The sequence below is a fragment of the Berghia stephanieae genome, chromosome 7, assembly GCF_034508935.2.
Source record: "Berghia stephanieae isolate SIO BIC M18660-M18661 chromosome 7, UCSD_Bste_1.3, whole genome shotgun sequence".
In the NCBI taxonomy this organism is placed as follows: Eukaryota; Metazoa; Mollusca; class Gastropoda; order Nudibranchia; family Aeolidiidae; genus Berghia; species Berghia stephanieae.
This window is the reverse complement of record NC_088366.1, coordinates 64339020-64346198: the sequence shown is the minus strand read 5'-3', so window position 1 is coordinate 64346198 and position 7179 is coordinate 64339020.

Genomic DNA, 7179 nt, shown 5'->3' with positions numbered 1-7179 from the left:
ATATCTATCTATCGCCAGCCACCAATACACATCCAGCCATCTCGCCATCTCCCAAGCTCCCATCACTTTGTCGTACAAGAACACGGGGAAAACGGCTGTGGATAGAAAGGCTAATTTGCCCAACTCTGACAAATTACTTTGTTTTCATTTTAGTCAGAAAAATATCGCTTTTATATAGCGCAATATCAATATCCACTAAATGTGCTCAAAGCGCTTTACAAGGAGTCCCTCACCAACAGCAACACGTAACATGTAGACCGAAACATAACGCCTGTTAGGCGATATTACAAATGTTTGTTTTTTTTACAAAGACAACGCTGTCGACGGCCAGGTTCTCATTTTACACCTGAGTATGGAGAGAGAATGTGAGTAAAGAGCCTTTTCCAAGGACTCAACTAACTATGCGCCGAGCGAGGCTCGAACCCAGAAGTTTCCGATCCGAAAGCGAGTGTAATACCACAAGACCGCATTATAGCCGCACAAATATTCTATCTTACTTCATATTTCAATCGATAGAGATGATCATTCCCTTGGCAACAAGATTTGAACTCAAGTCTTGAAAGACCCTTTAGCTTTGATACGTTTTTTGAAGTTGGGGAAGAACATCTTGATTGACTGAAATAAGTAAAAGGAGTACCCAGGCCACAGGGGCAGCGTGGCTCAGTAGTACGGTCTTTGCTTCATACCCGAAAGGTATCGAGTTCGATAACCAGTCGCTGCGCTGTGTGGTCTTGAGCAAGTAAGTCACCTCGCTCGCCTTAGCTCAATATGCGGCGCTGCACTGCGGCCGACGCCTGGGTTATTCCAGTCTTCCCTTGGAATAGATCCTAGAGACAAACTTTTCCCTATGGGATGAATAAAGGGAATTTTATTTAATTATTTATTTTTAACAGCTTTGTATCTGTCATGTGTCATCCTCCATGTTAAGTGTTGCTGTTTGCTTGGGATCCCTTGTAAAGCGTTTTGAGCACGGTTAGTGGATATTGCTCTATATAAATGCGTAAATATATCGAATGAAACTTTTCAGATATATTTCTTTTGTAAAAATGCGTTTTGTCTAAATACGGAAGTTAATGACACACCAATCAAGCAATTACCAATTATTTGGGTTATGATAATTACCCTTACCCCCACCAATTACCACACACACACACACACACACACACACACACACACACACACACACACATACACACACCAGCGACAGTCGGCTCCAACGATAACAGGACAACCTCCAATATAACCTACCGATAATCTGTTATTGTTTTGTAATTGGTGAATTGACTTAAATGTATTTATACACTTACTACTAGCTAGTTGGTGGGGATAGGGGGAGGGAGGGGGGGGGGCGGGTAAATGATGGTCTATAGATAGTATGCGCTTGGCTAAGAAGCTCATAACATTGCCATCCGGAAGTATAACGGACCAACACACAAAACTGTGTGTATCCATGAACGTTTATAGTCGGGTTAATACAGTTCAGTGAGCATTAATCATAAACGTGGATGGCAAAAAACAATAACAAAGACCTGAGTGACGTCATCTTCGAACTATCTCGTATATTAATTGGAAGCTTACATTCAATTTCACATTGTTATTTATTATCTCCTATGGACAAACACGATTAGAGTCGGACACCTTCGATGTGGAACAAGACAACCTGCAATAGGGTTCAATAGTCTGATGTCACGTCGCCCAGCAACGGCGGCCATATTGGTTCTAAACAAAGAAAATCATTAATTTGTATTATTCATGCTGGCTAAAACTTTTCATATGTCTTGTGATCAGAATATATTAAAGTCAAAACATGATCAGATTTATAATGGGGTTTTTTCCCCTCTGGATACGCTTTTATGCTCGTCGGAGAAATATTTCATAAGGGCGTCCGCCATTGTTCCGATAGTTTAGAGCCAGTTACTAAGTTACCATGCGTCATTACGAGGGAAGTGATGTCACGGCTGTTGAAGCGTATTATTGTTTTTATATTTCGGGGGGGGGGGGGGGGGGTGCGAAGTGGCCGAGTGATTAAGGCATTGCACTGTGATCCGGATGACCTTGGTTCGAGCCCCGCTTCAGGCACTTTTGTTGTTTTTCCTTGAGCAAGATTATTTACTCCCCAATTTGCTCACTTGGACAACATGGGTGATTCCTGTTGACATCAGACATCTTGTTTGATGAGTTATCTATATTCCTTCGTGGAATGCCTTGGCGACGATATCTTATGATGTCGTGGCGGAAGGGCATAATTTTTTAAATATTTCGATAAAGACAACACTGTCTGTTGTCAGGTACTCATTTTCCCCCGAGTATAATGGAAACAGAGTTAATTTGAAGTACACGGTTTTTATCCTGACATAATACCTCTTTGAGACGGTGTGTCACATATATTTATGTCTGACACGACTAGCTGTGTCTTCCTTCCCTTACTTACTTCATCATTGTGTATAATAAGTAATTATGTGCTTAGCGGCATTACTTGGAATTGCAGGCAATTTCCACAACATATGGTAAACTGGATGGGGTGGGGGGGGGGGGGGGGGGGGGTATTTCGATGCTCGTACGTGTAACCGTTAGGTCGATGACTGTCTATCTATCAATATATCCTTCTCCTTTTACTACTTCCTTATTCTCTCTTTCTATCTCTCACTAAAAGCACAAGTACATGCACATACACACACAACACACACACACACACACACACACATACTCTCTCTCTCTCTCTCTCTCTCTCTCTCTCTCTATATATATATATATATATATATATATATATATATATATATATACATATATAATTATCTGTCTATCTATATATTTATCTATCTATCCGATCCATCCCCATCTCTCTCTCTCTCTCTCTTATGTCTCTCTCTATCTCTCTCTCTCTTATGTCTCTCTCTCTCTCTATGTCTCGGTCTCTTCTCTCTCTCTCTCTCTCTCTCTCTCTCTCTCTCTCTCTCTCTCTCTCTTTTTTTTTTTTTTTTTTTTTTCTTTTTTTTTTCTTCTTCTTCTTCCTGGTATGTTCTTTCTCTCTCTTTATTCCAGTCCTAAAAATTCACTTCATGGATATTTACTATCCCCCCCCCCTCTCTCTCTCTCTCTCTCTCTCTCTCTCTCTCTCTCTCCACACACACACACACTCTCTCACTCTCTCTTCTACTCATCTATCTATTATCATTATCTCTTTTACACACACACACACCCACACACACACACACACAGACACCCACACACCCACACAAGCGTGCAGACAACACGCACACAAAACGCACGCCTGTTAAATCTCAAACATCAAAAAACAACCGAGTAATTATGCTAAAGACAATGCACAGTGAATTGGATGTAAGAGGAAACAAATAAACAGCGAATTAAGTGCAATTTTCTAGATTGGCTCCAGACGAACGATGGCTGTACTTACGTAGGCTGTTGTTTTATGAAGCACAGAAAACACATACGATTCCGTGCAGGTCGATGTCTCGTCGTCAAGCGATGTTGATCGTGGCTATTGACTAGATGGGTGATAATGATTGAAAAACTCTAGGCCCTGTGTTGTTATAAACTCTAAACTTCTTCGTAAAACAAACAAACAAACAAACAAAGTTTGTTTCATAATATTCCCTCTCAGCGTGCTTGTGGTCAAAATAAACAGGTTAGTTGTAGGCTTCATTGACTGACATGTCCACGAGATAAAAAAACAACAAGAGAAAGAAATATGGAGAACATACATACATTCTCGTATAAAGTTAATGGTGCCAAATATTGAAAACAAATTTGTTCATTAGATAGAGGCTTATTCCATTCCTGAATATTTACTCCATAACAAATCTCAGCTACCAGCAATAACAGCACATCTGAGGTCAAAGCAAATAGGAACGTTGTTGACCCCATTGAGCTCATACGGTAGAGTCACGCTCTCTCCGGCCAGGCGGAGTTGTCGTACCAACAAGGTCGCGGATTCAAACCCCCATCACTGCCGTGAAATTTTAATTCTCTATTATTGTCTTCTGGCACTTTCCTACTCACTTGATCTCTTGTTGTGATCCCATTGAGTGAGTTGTCAATGACGTACGGCTATGTGGTCTAGTGGTATGACACTCACTTTCGGATAGGAAGGTCCTGGGTTCGACCCTCCTCACTCGGCGCATAGTTGAGTCATTGGAAAAAGGCTCTTTACTCGCATTATCACACCGTACTCAGATGTAAAATGAGTACCTGACCGTTAACACCGTTGTCTTTGTCGGAAAATAATAAATTGTAATATCGCCTAACCGGCGTCATGTCTTGTTCTACATGTTACGTGTTGCTGTTGGTCAGGGACCCTTTGTAAAGCTCTTTGAGCACTATAAAAGTGGATATTGCTCTATATAAGAGCTCAATTTAGAGCTCAATTTAACCCTCTCCTTACCACCTATTGGAAAATCGTCACATTTGTTACGATGCAACCGTCACTTTTCTCATCCAGATTTCATTTCTTTTTGCTATAGCTATAAAAACTTGACATTCTGTAATAGAGCCCATATTGTCAAACAATATTATGTATAGAATGTGCTTGTTGCTTTTCTGTTTGCGTAAGAAATGTCTGTTTTTGTGTTGGGTGGGTATGAAGTATTGGGTAAGGACAGGGTTACTGACCAAAGATAACATGGGAAACAAATATAGAGACGCGTTATGCCCATATCTTTTCATACAACGTCAATGGTCCCAACATAGAATACAAATTTGGAAAATAAATAGAGGGTTTACTCTCTTCAAGAATATTTCCTCCAAAACAAATTTGTGCCACTAGCCATACCAGCATGTTTGTGATTAAAGCAAACAGGAATGTTGTCGACCCCATTGTGTGACGTGTCCACAAGAACAAAGAAGAACAAGACAAGGAGGTGGAAGAAGATTGACGGCCGCCATGATGAGATTTATTTATCTCGGACTCACACTGACTGGGCGGATGGATCTTCCTTCCCCCATATACACACACTGGCTACTTCCGGTTGTCCGCCATTGATGACACTACTGACGTGAGCACCACTGCCTCTCCCGTCACGTTGATTTGAGTCTGCCTTCGACTTGACCACGGGTGATCGCATTGATGTGTTATCATTGCAAAATCATGGCTCATTGTGCTGTGAGTTCATTTGGTGTTTTCTTGTGGTTTTCTCCTACCACTCAGCGGTATCCAAAATCAAACACTGAAGCATGTCTGGCCATGACAAATGACACGTAGAGTCACGTACTCAGTTATCGCATTTGATATTTATTGTTAGAAACAGTAAATTTGGCACATGTGTGCTTCTGGTCAAGCAACAAAAACAAAACAAAAAAAAAAACAAAAACAAAACAAACAAATAAAACAACAACATCAAAAACTCTCCATAAAATAAACATACAAAACTATTAAGAGCTATGCGGCTATGTGGTCTTGTGGTATGACACTCGCTTTCGGATCGGAAGATCCTGGGTTCGAGCCTCGCGCTCGGCGCATAGTTGAGTCCTTGGAAAAGACTCTTTACTCACATTCTCTCATCGTACTCAGGTGTAGAATGAGTACCTGGCCGTTAACAGCGTTGTCTTTGTCCGAAAACTTGTAATATCACCTTACAGGCGTCATGTCCCGTCCTACATGTTAAATGTTGCTGTTGACCAGGGACCCCTTGTAAAGCGCTTTGAGCACATTTAGTGGATATTGCGCTATATAAAATCTCAATTAATTAATTATAGATTCCGTGTAATTACTTGAAGGTCTGACAATCCAACTTGTCACGGGTTCAGTGTTGTAATTAATGATTTTTTTTTTAATTATAAAATTCCCTTTATTCATCCCATAAGGGGCAGCAGCAGCTTCTTATGGTTCTCACACTACTATGTTATGACAATCGACCCAATCAGCAAAGTCCGGTCCGCATTCGTGCACCATCGAGAACCCGCCCGGTAGCATCGTCACAGCATACCGTTCAACTAGATGCTCTGCCGTTTCGTGTTCTTGCCCACATCGGGTACATAATGTGTGACAGGTGGAAAGTCCCCACTTATGAAGCGCACTTGCTGTAAGGCATCTCCTCGACCTAAGCCGATTCGCAGCCACTCAGTGTCTCCTCTTACTGGTATCAAAGCCTGGCAACTTCTCACCAAGCTTAGAGGGGAAATTTGTCTCTAGGATCCATTTCAATGGAAGACTGGAATAACTTTGGTGAAAACCGCAGTGTCTTGCCGCAAACTAAGCTAGGTCGAGGTGACTTGCTGAAGGCCACAAAGCGCAGCTGGTATTCGAACTCGGTACCTTCGGGTAGGAAGCAATCCTTCAATTATCCATCGATTTAAATGACCATCATCTTGGTAAAAAAAATTCAAACCGGGGACTCCGCGAATCCTAGGTTTGAGAGTTTTTAATAAGATAAGGGTCATTTAAATCAATCGATATTTCAAGGGGCAGCGTGGCTCAGTGGTAAGGTCTTTGCTTCCTACCCGAAAGGTACCGAGTTCAATCACCCGCCGCTGCGTTGTGTGGCCTTGAGCAAGTCACATCGCCCTAGCTCACTTTGCGGCGCTGCACTGCTGCTGACGCCTGGGTTATTTCAGTCTTACCTTGGAATAGACCTTAAAGACAAATTTCCCCTTGGGGATGAATAAAGGGAAATTTATTTTATTATTTTATTTCAAGGACGAGTTTTCTGGCCTAATATTTAAATACGAGATTTTTCCAGACTACGGCAGCTAAATCAAAGAGCACGTTTCATTGTGTACTGGATCAACATTTCACCAAAAGAGAAAACGTGATTTTCAGAATCTTTACGGGAGATTTCATGATTTCCTCAAAATAATTACAGGATTATTTAAATCATGATTTTCTATTGCTTTTCACACCTTTGATGAAAAAAAAAGAAAGTGCGTTACCTTTTTTCACTTTAATTATATTCAAATTGTTATTTGAAGATAATCTCAGACAGTCAGGCCTGGTACAGACAAAACCCACCATGTGCTGGTCACACGCCGGCAAGATGGCTGGGCAGTCCTGAATACTCGTACTCGTACGCTGACAAAACACAGCTATTCTATTTTGGCTGGATTTTATGTTTCGGGTCATCATCATCATCCATCGTGGCTTGCGCTCTTGAACAAAAACAAAAACCAGGAGAAGCCAAAGAAAACATCAAAAACAACTCAGTCAAATTAAAATGCAATGGTTTT